Genomic DNA, 14,329 nt, shown 5'->3' on the forward strand with positions numbered 1-14,329 from the left:
ACAATTATCAAAAATAATACTCATGCATATATCTCTGGATTGGGATAAGTTCTAAATAAATCATAAACAGTGCTTTATTTACAGCACAAGGCACAATTTTGCAATTGACATTTCATACTGTGGTTTTGAGCAATTAATGGAAACAATTACAATAAGTAGGCTATAGATAACCCAGGCTATTGATAACCCTCTAAGTGATTGTAACAGTGCTTTGTTTATAGCACCAACAACTATTATGCAAGTGGATGATAAGGTTACCTTTTCATATTCACATTAATAAATGGAAATAATCTAATGATCAATGATAAGGACCATTCAGGTATTCATGTATTCATTTATTCACTAATAACTATACAACAAATAAAAAAATCAAAACAAGTGGCATACACATGAACCGGCATTTTCATGAACTGTGTGAAAGCATCCAGGTACACATCTTTTGCGCATGCCACAGAAAATGACTTCAGTGAGATTGAAGTTTACTGCAGTTGGGGGCCATGGGCATGACATGCCAGGACTGTTACTAAGCAGCCTCTTCAAAAGCAAAGCTGCTGTGTAAAGTGTCCGTGTCTCCTCTGCTGTGGTTGGTTGCTTTGACTTCCTCCTTTCTGTGTCGCTGTCTGTCTGGCTCATTTCGCTGGACTGAGTCGTCTCCGCACCTGATGGTAACAAGTCCAAGACTGCATTCGTCGACAAGTTCTCAGCAAAAACCAGTTCAGATGTGTTGCGTTTGGCGGGGGTGTGGAACACTAGCTGAGGAAAATCACGACTGAGCCTCTTCTTCAATATATCCTGTCTGTAAACACAAATCAACAAAAAAAGAGGCATATCAGTACAAGCATAGTGGGGCTTCATGTTGTCGCTGAATAAATAATATTGGTGGAGTTTACTTGCTATGCAACAGATATAATACCAAGTATTCCCAAGGGAAGCACATACTGTAACGAACATCACACTATCAAGAATACTGCCATCCTCCTTATTTCAAAATATTACAAGTACAGTATGTGCAGATGACAAGCAGAGTGTTAGAGAATAATTTCAGTCAATTTCAACATGCAGTTGTAATGCTCACACTACCCTGGACGTGTCAGTACTAGAGATTTTTTTTTCTTCTTCTTCAGCCTTTTCCGAGATTCTGGTCATTGTAATGAGGGCAGCGCTTTGTTTACATTTCAAAAAACATTTTTATTTATTCCCAAAAACATCCAAAAGGTTATACAACATCAGCCGACAACTAGCAAACAGCGACACCCTTTAAATATTTGGAGTAGGCCTATGTTGTAAACAATGTAAACAAATGCTGCCCCCATTAGAATAGCTCATATCTCGGAAAGGGCTGAGCCGAAAAATGTGCCATCACCGGGTACTGACAAGTTAAGGGTATGAGCAATACAACAGCATATTGAAATTGACTGAAGTGGTCCTTTAAGTCACATGCGTGAACTTTCCCTTGGATTTGACAAATTTGTAATACACTGACTTGCAATTACCTGTAGGTTGAAGCATCAACACCTTCACTTGACTGCACAAGGGCAATAAAGGCCTTCCTCAGTTGGCTCATCCTCAGCACCTCTTGGTTGATCAGTAGCCTTTAGCGGATTACCCTCTCGCAGAATAACTTGTAGCTCAGATCAAATGTTGGCCCAATCCTTACAAAAATATAGAAGAAGATGTGTGTTGTGAGAGCTTTCTTTGTGAGATCCATGTTGTGAGAACAAACTGTCTCAATCATAGGACACACATTGTACTGTGTTTCTATATAAAATTAAGATTGACTTACTGTTCTTTCTCTGCTCTGACAGGCTCACTCAAAAACCTTGTGTACTCTCTGTAGCAACTTCTGTGGTACTGCACCTCCAGAGCCACACAGTCTCTGTCCTTGATGTGAATGAGGATGCTCTTGGCTTCCTTTACTTCAGCTGCTTCCTGCAACTTGCCTTGTACAAAAGAAAAGAAAAAAGAATGAATAAATAGACAGGCAAACAATTAGACATTTTTCCTGGTGGAGTGGTATTGTAAAAAAAAAAAAAATGGCGATGGGTGTTGCACCCCCCAAAAAAGCATTCCGTAGCCTCTTACTGCAGTGCAGATGGGGTTGCCAGCGGGCTTATTCACTATTTGCTGAAAACTACATCATAACAACATTGCTATGACAGTGCAGAGTAACAGATTAAGACATACATATTAAAATTTTGGTGACAGTAAGGTTATAACATAGGTGCTGTGCTAAGGGGTTAAGCACACAGATGTACAGCACAGCCAGGACACACCTCTTGAGCCTGGTCACTGAGGCTGCCCAGGGACAGAAGCGGAAAAAATCCCAAGTGTACAAGTGAGAGAGGGGGGCAGTGGGGGGTAGGGGAATGGCACGGGGGATGGGATGGCAGAAGCAGTGTCTTAACCAGACAGGCCATCAGGCTGAGGAGCCACATTTCTGAACAGATATTCAGAGTCATATCAACATCAGGCATGCTTTGACATCCATATAAACATACCCTATCCTATTTAAGACAAAGTGTGATTCATTTAAACATCTAAAACCTAAAACACTGGGGGTACTATAGGCATGGGGATGTTTTGCAGGCTATTGGAATGTAATTTCACACCCACACACATAACACATTATGCCAATTCACACGTGCATTCATATTAGAATTTGACAAAAAAACAATGATTGTGCAGCAGTGTGGGCTAGATAGTCAGTCAACTTCTACTAACATCTGTGTGTGTGTGTGTGTGTGTGTGTGTGTGTGTGTGTGTGTGTGTGTGTGTGTATGCGCGTGTGATTTGGGGGATGGGATGCATTCGCATAGACTGTGTGGTGGGGGTGAGAGTAATCTTACCTGCGGTTAAAGTCTGTGTTTTCGTTCTCTTTGACGTCTGCCACTCGCGACGATACATTTGCTGTCTTTCTTGCAAATCATGCAGACAGCAGGAAGAACGGGGCCAGAGCTCGTGATGGCCAAGCTTGATCTGGATCGCAGTTTCCTGGTCGGAGTGGTGGTCACAGCCGATAAAGCGGAGGTAGCCTGGCTAGTTCGGGGGTCTTGTTGGCCATCTCCCCTCTCTGCCTCTCGCAAGACACGCCGTGTGACTCGTTCAATTTCCCGCTTGTCAATAAACCTCCGGTAGCATGTGGGATGGAGAGCCGCATCCTCGGGAATTTCGTCAAACTCCAACTCAATACATTGCTTAAAATGTTCTGCTACGTCTCTGCACTCACCCTTCAATTCTAGCCGCTGCCGAAAATTTCGATATGTAGGCTATTCCACCGTATATTGGTGAAATTCTGTGTTTCTTCATGCTTGACCGAAGATATATGCATGTAACACAACTTGCGTTTCGAAGATGTCTTTTTTTTTGTACATTTTCGGTCGAGATTTCGTCTTCCTCGGTACTACTAGATGATCGACCAGCTCCTTCGGTAGCCATGCTACTTCCGTTTACTCCTCATCTCAGCTGACATAGCAGTTAGCTGATTCGTTCCTTCTGATGACGCTTCAACCGTGGCACCTCTCGAGGCGAAAAGTATTATTACGCCGGCCGAATATCTACATACGCCTCGGAGACAGTAGTTCGTCATTACACGTTGCGAATTTGAATAGCCTTGCAGTGCGGACTATTCCGAACAGAGGTTTTAAATCCTCTATATAAGTCTTTCTTTTTTATGAACTGAATGTCTGTTTGTTCGGAGGCTGTGGAGCGAAGTTCGGTTTCTGAAGCACTTTTCGAGGGTCACCTTCCGGCCTAATGTATTATCAGGTGCATGGTTTAATTTTAGTAACTGCATTTCTATTCAGTCCCCAGCAGAAATTACGCACCTGAATTGAAAACATATGCCCATCTTGAGAACGTGCAATCTTCATCTGGTTCGGTCATCCTATCGGCCTGCTATTTGAAGAGACGAAGCGTGAAAGAGCAAGTTCAATGTTCTGCATGGAACTTTAAAATCTCTGCGCGGACGGATCAGTGATCCGCGAACATTGCATAAAGAAAACAAAATACCCACACAAAATTTAGGTGAAAAAATGCGTTGTAATATGCGCGTTAATTGCATTGTAACGAGGATATATAACCGATTTTCCCCCCTGTAATACGTTACATTACTGCATTATTCAAAAAAGTAAGGCATTACAGTAATTAGTTACTTTTGTAACGTGTTACTCCTAACACTGTTAGTAATATTGACCTCATTGGGTAATAATTGTATTTACATTTTCTTGTGATTTACATTACAGATTAAGGGGGGGGGGGGGGGGGTCAGCAGAAAAAAACTTTGGGAAGCAAAGGCTAAGATAATACTTTTGAATAAGAGCACTGAATGAAAGCCCAAATCCTATTGTTCTGTATTAACCCGGATTGAAGGTATACATGTATTAGAAATAGTTGCAAGTATGTAAGTGTGTTCACATGACATGAATGATAATGTTTCAACTGCTGGAATGTTCAATAAATATAAGTATTAACATAACATAATCTATATGCATTGTTGTAAAGTTATTTGATTGTGAACATTTTGGAAAATGGTATCAGTTAAATACTGTACATAAATTATGTTTAGCTCAAGTGACATGCGACATTGTGAGTAAGACAAGATAATGCTAGCCTGGGCGAAAAGCCGACTGTGACTCTGTCAATCAGTCTGGCAAAAGCCATGAGGAATCCGTCTCCGTGGAGGGTGGGAGATATTCTGATCTTACTCTGCCATTTAAATGAATTCCGAACTCAAATTAAAACCCATATTGTGCTTTATTAGCATGCCTGTTACGATATAGCGTCGCAAAAGCAAACAAATAACAAAACGAAAGTGTGAATATAGTTACCTTAACCAATCAGTAACAGAGCTCGGGGGTGAGTTCTGCGTCACCACTCTCAACTGTTTGCTGATTGGCTAAACACTGAGAGAACCGAGCTCGAGGCTTTTGCCAGACAATGTGCGGAGCCAAAATCTTTGGGTGGAGTACATAGGATGGCGTCGCCAGGCTAAGATAATGCACCTTTGATGATTGTTTGGTAATACTGCTGCAGTGTGTAGCACATAGTCACCCTCTCACCTACTATAAGCATAACATAACATAAAACCTATCCATGTATTCACTGTTTATTCCTTTCACATTGTTCACTAACATTAAAAGTCACTGGTTAGCCTGGACCGAGAATTGCGCTTGCTAGCTAGTGAAATAAACACACAAACATATTGCACATACACTCGCCTCCAAAAGAGTCTATCCATCTGTTTGGAATAACAGCTAATAACCTGACTTTCAATTAATCACTTGGCTTCAGAAGTCACTGATATGAAAGCTACAACCCTCCCGAATGAAAATGCATGCACAAAAATAAATTTCATGCACCAAAGACAGATTGACCCTTTATTGAACACAGACAGGGCAGATTTTCACAAGACAAAAGTTTTGTCGCCTATGGAACATAATGTGAAAATGAGCAGATAAGTCACTTCAAAACACTTCAAATACGCAGATTGGGTGTCATACTTAATCACTGAATCACTCTCACCTCTCCAGAAAATCGACTTTGGCCTTAGGTGTATGTTTAGGGTCATTGTAATCATGGAAAGCAACACAATGAAAATCAATGGAGTTCAATGAGAGATGGTGACATATTCGCTATTCGTAGAGCAATACATGTTTAACTTCATAATTTAATCAATGACAAAAGCCCTCAAACACATGCAGCATGCATGCAGCTCCTCATAAGAGCTGTATCTGTACCATGTTTCACTTTATGCACCATTTCTCTTTTTTCATATTCTTCATCTCCAACGCCATATAGTTCTGATGCTATCAGTTCTAAAATGGTTGATCTTGGGATCTTGATTTCAGAGTATGAGTCCCATTAGCCTTCATTGTTGTCAGAATTAGGCCTGACATACTCTTGGCTGGCTTTTTTGAGACAGGACAGTGGGAGAGACTTCTTTGGTGTTAAAGGTGAAGAATTTGGAGAAAATACATGGTGCCTAAAGTCAAACATGGGAGGGATACAGCTCTTATGCAGGGATTAAAGCAAAAAAAAAGTCATCTGACTGAACTTTTTTACCGGTTAGGTACCCGATCGAGTATCACTCCGTAACCCTACGAAAAACAATGTAGCCAGGCTCTGCCCTCGTAACGAAACATACACTGGTTTTACGCAAGGAATGGTGTCAGAGCCAGCGCTAGACATAGGCAGACAGGGCAGTCGCCTAGAGCAGAATAGGCCTATGTCTTGAGGGTGCCAGTAATACCAAAAACTGCCACAAAATCAGAACCAACATAAAACTTTACACTTCACATTAACAATGAATATTCATTATACACTAAGTAGGTCTGTATACACTCAATATGAATGTACCTGTAGGTACTAGATCAGATGTGCTCAATCAGATGTAGGCCTACAATGCTATGTTTACAGATGCCAATTTCTAAACACAAAAAGGGAAAGAGGGAAAGGGGGCAGGCCTAGGCCACCAGATTGACTAGAACTGGCCGAGAATGGAGGAATGATGGATACTATATCAGACTGCAAACACTGAACTGCAATTTGGGGCATGTTTTGGTTATTTCCTCTTATTTCTACCCATTATTTATGAATTGTTCACAACATTATGCAGAATGGATTCACAATGAGTGTTGCTTCAAAATGGTAGCTGATCTCACAGAATTATTGACTTGGAATGGCAATGCGTTGATACAGTGATCTCATTACGGTTTTTGTTGTTGTTGTAGTAGCAGGCTACCGGTATATTTTGTCTTTCACATCAGAATGGGCAAACACTGTTCTGGTGAAAGCACTGCGCATTGCTTGCAGTTGTATTTCTGATATTTAAAAAACAATGCACTGTGGTCATAGCAATCAGAGGGAGAAAACTAGGCTAGTTGTTGGTTATTGGTATGTTTTTCACGAATTCACTATTCATCCTGATACAAACAACTTGTTGACGTTTACAAACAGGGTGCGGTAGTCTGCCTCTGTGTTCTACCGTTTTGAAAACCTATGGCTACTTTTTTGCCTCTCGATGTGCGGTGCCAGGCACACGCTTACCATTGATATAAAAAACGTCCCCGATTCCTGCACGCACTAGTGTTCTCTCATACAAGCTGACACGACGCACGCAGACACAACACAGTCACAGTCAGACGTCTATCGTTTAACAAAAGTAACACACTTTCCCAAGCTTGTCGCGCAACTTTCCACTCGAATCAAGGCAAATCGCCCACGCATCAGCCCTGAGTGCGCAGTGCGCAAATAACTGAACTCAAACGAAACGCATAGTCCGAGAAGATGGGCACAGACGTTGAGCCACTCAAAAACAAGCACACACACAACTGTTGCGGCACACTATTCCAGTTAGCAAAAATAGCATCACACAATAGCCTACAACAAGCCTTGAAAGTGAAACAAACATCGAAACGGCATTTATCGACCATGAGTCCACCCATCAGAACACTGCTTCTCAGAACAAGACGTGGCATAAAATATTGGCTCTGCCTGGGATAGCAACAGTGACTCCTGTAAAATGCAACCCATTTTTAACCCTTGTGTTGTGTTCGTAAGCTGCATACACCTGTGGTGTTCGGGTCATTTTTGACCCGTGATAACAAAACTCAGCCATAAAATATCTAAAAACACTAGTTATCATCAAATATTGTTTTTCATCTCGTGGTTAACTTGGTATGTATTCATATCCATGGAAATATTACTTTATGTGTTCATCTTTTTGACTTTACAGGTCTTTTATCTTACATTATGCAAATCGTTTTTCATGAACAAAACTATCAAAATCTGCATAAATTCACTATTAATACCTCCTAAAGTGATACAATTAGTGATTATGTTGTCCATGTATTACAGCTGATATGAGGGTACAACAAACCCCAAATTTATTTTATTAGTTTTTCTCTAATATCAAAAAATATCACCAATAGTGGCATTTGTGGTGTTTGGGTCCAAACCAACCCAAAGAGATTTTTAGCAGGATAAAGACCAAATGTCAACTAAATTAGTTTTTCAGTGCATAAAATCAATGTTTCAATATGTTGACTTGGTGCTTTTCAATATTTATATGATTTTAGTGTGGTAAATATACAAAAAAAAAACAATTCTGTTAAGAGTCACAGCTATTCCGCCAATCTAATGCAAAGATATTGGAAATGAGCACCTCAATGAACATGAAAAAAGTCACACTATTCATCTGAATCCCCTATGCCATGAACATGGACCATTATGTCATTGCCACATCAACTTTGTGGAAAGTATAAGACCAGTTCTACATGTTTGGGTGCCATTATGAGTTTTTGATACGTTTTTTGGACAAAATAATGTGCAAAAAATGTATTTTGCAAACAAATGTGCAAAAAATCTCATTATATAATGCAGAAATGGATTCCCTGACCATGAAAACATATGAGTAGACACCAGAAATACATCTGTACTCCTTTCACAACAGGAGATATGACGTATTGTAGTGTATGGGACTGTCCGGCGGCCATATTGGATTTGTAATATGAAAAAGCTGGCAATTTTTTTTTTCAGGCAAGAAATATATTTTCCTCACCATAAGTCACCAAACTGAAGACAAAGGGCAACCAACAGCTTTTCAGAAATGCATACAACAACCAAAAATCTATGCCGGGTCAATTTTGACCCTGAACACCACAGATGTAACTTTTTTTTTTTGGACCTTTAAAATTTACTAAAATGATGAAACATATTTTTTTTGTGTTGAAATGATTGTGACTGAGGATTAGATGAAGCCTTATTCCAAGAAAATAAAGGAAAGTGTGTTTTTTTCACACTAAAACTTGAAAACGGGTCAAAAATGACCCGAACACAACATAAGGGTTAACTCATTTCTTGAACATATATCGGCAACAACAAAGTTAATCTGCTATGATTACAGATGAGACAGTAAAGTATCCGTTGTCAGAAAGACAACTAGAGCTAGTTCTATCATAGCCCCCCCTTTTACGCAGCCAGTCAAACGCGCTAAACTTTGAGGATGAAACGCGTGGTATCCTAGCTAGCTGCCAATGATATCCGTCCCATTGGGGCTATGAATAATGTTAGTAAAAGCCACAATGCTTAAAAGGCAAACCCTTCATGAAAAAGACATCATGCGCAGTCGAAGTAAACTATTATTTTTTTCTAACAATCTGCCCCGGCAGGTGCAACGATAATGGAAACGTGTCCTACCTTCTCAGTCCAACTCGTTTAACGATTGTCATTGCACTTTAAAGACATAGTATTACACGTATTTTCTTTTCTGCCATCGTGCTGTACTTCTTTTTTTTTTTTTTGGAAGAACGGGGATGGCTCAAAACTATTGATGAGTGAATCTGTTGTAGGCCACCAGTGGTGGAGTGTATAACTGAATCCGTACACCAAACACACCTCTCGTCACCTTCTCATGACCAGGTGTGCTCTCGATTTGTGTTCAGTTGGAAAGTAAAAATTGTAAATTAATTGACATAAATTATACGGACGGAAATCCGTCCAAACGAAAATCCAACTGACGGAAATCCGTCGTAGCGACGGAAAACTTTAATCCCTGTCTTATGTGGAGCTGCATGCATGCTGCTGGTGTGTGAGGGCTTTTATCATTGATTACATCATGAAGTTAAACATGTATTGCTCTACAAATAGCAAATATGTCACCATCTCTCATTGAACTCCATTGATTTTCATTGTGTTGCTTTCCATGATTACAATGACCCTAAACATACACCTAAGGCCAAAGTTGATTTTCTGGAGAGGTGTGAGTGAACCAGTGATTAAGTATGACACCCGATCTGCGTATTTGAAGTGTTTTGAAGTGACTTATCTGCTCATTTTCACATTATGTTCGATAGGCGACAAAACTTTTGTCTTGTGAAAATCTGCCCTGTCTGTGTTCATTAAAGGGTCAATCTTTCTTTGGTGCATGAAATTTATTTTTGTACATACATTTTCATTCGAGAGGGTTGTAGCTTTCATATGAGTGACTTCTGAAGCCAAGTGATTAATTGAAAGTCAGGTTATTAGCTGTTATTCCAAACAGATGGGTAGGCGACAACTATTTTGGAGGCGAGTGTACATATGTGACTGGAAGGAACCTGTTCAACTGCCACGGCAGCTCCCCGCTTTGGTACCACACTGATTCAGAAAGCTTAGAACACACAGGTGATGAACACTGATTATCTTTATTCTTATTGTCAATATTTAAAATGGTTTGGTGGTTAGATTAGGTGGACTAAAGAAAGAAAAAAAACAAACAGATAATGTCCAGCAGATGTTGAGAGCGGTAGGACAACAGCATTAACAAGGCTCAGTCAGAGTCCAGCCTAGACACAGTAGTGACACAGCACACCATGCAAATATGAAATCAAATCAAAAGATGCATCAAAATGAAGCAACAAACCAAAACACCTTGCACAGCAAAGCACAAAAGTTGCACTGTACACCCACAGCAAATCTGATGCTGTGCCTAGTCAGAGAATTCAGCACTGGGCCCAGTTGAATGTAATCCTATACATGGGTTCTACATTTTGTTTATAACCTGACTGCGCGAAACTATCTGCGCACAACTCAACCTCTGATTGTTGCAAACCGCTGTCAGTCAAAAAAAATAGCGCACGTGGTTGGCTGCTAGTGTCTTGCCCCTCCTCCTAACATTGCGTTTACACACTGCAAAAAATTAAAATCTGTACAAGTGTAATATACTTGAATTCAGCATTTTTGTCTCATTATACTTGTTTTTGAAAGTTTTTTCTTGGTAAGACTGAATATTGTTAAGATTATTTTTCTTGTTTCAAGAAAATTCTGCTTTTTTTATCCTACTTAGATAATAAAACTAATTCTGAGCAGCTTTTTTCTTAAAATAGCACCCATACTGACAGTCGCATTAACATTTAGACTGTGAGTACATTTTTACTTGTTTCAAGACAATAAGACAATCCATATTAACCTGTTTTAAGAACTGACCCCATCTCATTAAGATATTCCTGCTAATCAACTGTGATAGCATTCAAATTGATTGGGTCATTGAGATTACATTCATTGATTTAGCTTTGAGATTCTGAACCTCACTAGTGAACCGTTCACTGTTTGCAGAACAAAGTAAACAAATACATCATAACCAGTGCATCATAGATAAGTTTATTATAATAGAAGCCTTAAGGAGTAATGTACATAAAGCAAACAATTTCCTCCGTCATTCCCTCATTTATTGTGATACATCACATCTTCCCATACAACAAAACGTCTGTTAGGTCATATTTTCTTAAAACATACGTTTTACTATTGAATGGTACAGAGTAGTATGCAGTGTAATCGGGTAGTTTTTCTAGATCAATGAACTCTGTTGCTTGTGCAGCATTTGGAACAGAAATTTCATAGGATTGTAAATCTGTATCCCATTTCACTGTGTCAAACACTTGATATTCACAGCAAAATAATGATGAATCAATAACATAAATATTACTTATTAGTCCAAAAATAGGGAGGCCATCATTTGAGTCTGTGATTATTAAAGTCTTTCCACTAATGTACTTGTTGCCATTAAGGGACAACCATTTCACAGAGATAACATGATGGAAACTGTCAATATTCAAAAAATCTCTAATCTTTGAACTGACATATGCCTCTGCGGTCTCTGAAACCTTTGATGTGGGGCCTAATTCCTTTTCATGAGCAAATATATTGTTTGTTTGATAGGTACTTTCGATAATTTTACTATGATTTACAAGAGATTTGCAGACATTCTTATAATTTAATTTAGAGGCCCACTGTTTAAAATAACAATGCTTAGACTCAAACCTCATGCACATGTGTCTCGTCAAAGGACCCAGTGCTTCAATTTGTGAAGGCAAATGTAGCATATAATGTTGCTTAGGAGTTATGTTGTTGTCTGGGAAAAGTTGCCTGAATTGTTTCAGATGCTGCTCTATCATTACTCTCAGTTTTTTTAAGGTTTCCGTCATCACAATAGGAGCAAAAAGAATGTGAGTTATTTCAATTAATTCTATGATAAACTGTACATAGACATTGTCCTTGATGCTATTCATAATAAAAGGGAATACCTTCAGAAATATCAGCATCTGCCCAGAGGACTGTTTTAGTTTGTAATCATTAGATGCCATTGTATTGACACTGATTGGACATGGTTTGTCTTGTATGTCCCTATTTGAATATGGAAAACCTTGTATACCTGAATTTATAGAGTCTAGATCAATATGCCCTGACAAAATAATGTGCTTCAATGCACATTTTATTTCATGTTGCACAACACCCTCAAGCATGATGTGCATTATATCTTGAGGGGTTTGTTGAATAAGATCATAGCCTGGGAAATCTAGGAGTTTACTCCTCCTGTTTATCCCATAAGTTGTCCTGAGGGCATTTTTAGAGAGTCACTGGCCCTCTCTATTTCCTGGCACTGTCTAATGTGTTTCTCTATAGTTCTTCGGGTAAAACTATTTTCATCAAATTGGTTTTGCATTGTCTCAAAGTCACACTCACAATGCCTACACTTACTGAAAGCAAACCCAACTCCAGATTTAAACCCAGCTAGGTCATGTTGAGCAAGGGTATCGCCACATATTGATATTACTGCACCATATAATATAGTCTCACTATTTCCAACTTGAATGTTGACACCGTTGTACAGTTCCTTCAAATCCTGTTCAATTCTTGTTAATATAACATCAACACCAGCCTCTGAAATATCTTTAGCTTTTGCAATGGCAAGAAGTCTTATGGCAGCAAGCTTAGACCTAAACTTGGGGTTTATGTTTCCTACAGTATAATAAAACATGAGTAACTTATTCACAGGGGCATAGGGTCCTAGAGGGTTGCAGATTTCTATTTCATCAGAATACAAAATTAACTGTAAAGCAGTTGGCTTAACAGAAAAGAATGGATGAGTTCTGAAAAGGATGCCATTCACAATGTCGCGTAGATATCCATTTTTATTACAATTTTCTGGTGGATTACTGACCATGCTAAAAATTCTAGGGTTGGTCATTAGTTGCTGTAGACTCTGGATGAGAGGAACATAGAAAAAAACTTTGTTTCTAATGGTAAGAATCCTTGAAGAGCCTCGCTTAACTCTACACAGTCTTTGTGAAATTACAACCTCCTCTGGTTCCACCGGTTTAAAAAGTTCCTGAATAGTTTGGTCCTGCATGTAAGATGTAGACAAGTTGGAAAAGGGATCTGGAAAACCGTCAAATGTTGCCAAAATCTCATTTCGGAGATGGTCAATGCTGACTGAAGGGTCATGTCTATCAAAGACATCCATCACTCTGTCCTGCAAGGTTCCTACAACAGCCATTTGTAACTGCTGGGTTTTCCCGATAATCCTGTTGGTATTAGCCTGTAGTGAAGAGACAAAAGAAGAGACAAAAAAACATACTATTATGGCATTACAAAGACTAAGAATAACAGGCTATGGCTAAAAACATAAAATGTGTTGCTCAAAAGAATTTTAAGTAGTAGTCACATCTTTTTTGCACAAAATGAAGCAAAAATGTGATGTGTCCTCAGTAAATCACAATACTGTAATAACAATAGGCCTAATTAAATCACAAAAAAGCATACCCAGGTGAAAAAGTGGTTCAATTTAGTACAATAAAAGCATGACTGAAGTATACTTAGCATGTTAAAAGTGCACTCGTGCTTTTTGTGCTAAGAAAAAGTATGTTTACAATATGCTTATTTAAAGTGTACTTAAAATTAGATGTAATTAAGTTGCTCTCAAAGAAAGTACACTTAGCGACCCATACTTCAAGTGGACTTCGAAGATGTTTGGCTAAAGTGTATTTAGAGGAATATACTAATAGTGTTCTAATAGTGAACTTACTAAAAGTGTATTTTTTAATAACATATTGCAATTGTACTTTTTTAAAGTGCAATATGATTACACTTCACCCAAATGTCTTTGAAGTGTGATTTTCTATTGTGCGCTTTAAAGTAAATCGTTTTAACATATTGCAAGTACACTTTTTCTAAGTGCACCATGATTGTACTTCACCCAAATATCTTCAAAAGTGTGCTTATGTCACAGGTGGGGCGCGCGTTTGCTGGCCGCGCCCACTTTGATACTACTACCCTGGGAGTTCACTGCACAACACCAAAAAACAAGACACAAGTTCCAGTTTTCGTTCTATTTATTTACCACCACTGGATTAAAAGTCAAAGGGGTAGGCCTAGTTGTCTCTGTCCATTACCCACGGGGGAACCCACCCACGCCCAAGTCTGAAGTCTCCAATGGAATGCTTGGACAGTCCAGCCACCAAGTCCATCCGTGCGGGGGTTGCGAGGTGAATTACACTGCAACGGGGGCATGGCA

At 39.2% G+C, this 14,329-nt stretch overlaps 1 long non-coding RNA gene across 2 annotated transcripts; it reads right to left on the bottom strand.

Moving 5' to 3' along the window:
- Positions 1-322: 322 nt before the first annotated feature.
- On the bottom strand, positions 323-3,264 carry LOC134445054 (uncharacterized). Of its 2 annotated transcripts, XR_010034176.1 has the most exons (4): positions 2,847-3,264; positions 1,784-1,940; positions 1,494-1,652; positions 323-796 (listed from the first exon to the last, which is right to left on the bottom strand). It is a non-coding gene; the product is annotated as an uncharacterized LOC134445054 (long non-coding RNA). The 2 variants fall into 2 exon arrangements; XR_010034175.1 differs by lacking the exon at positions 2,847-3,264 and having other exon boundaries at positions 1,784-2,310.
- Between the last annotated feature and the right edge of the window lie 11,065 nt (positions 3,265-14,329).

Source organism: Engraulis encrasicolus, unplaced genomic scaffold (genome assembly GCF_034702125.1).
Source record: "Engraulis encrasicolus isolate BLACKSEA-1 unplaced genomic scaffold, IST_EnEncr_1.0 scaffold_95_np1212, whole genome shotgun sequence".
Taxonomy (NCBI): Eukaryota; Metazoa; Chordata; class Actinopteri; order Clupeiformes; family Engraulidae; genus Engraulis; species Engraulis encrasicolus.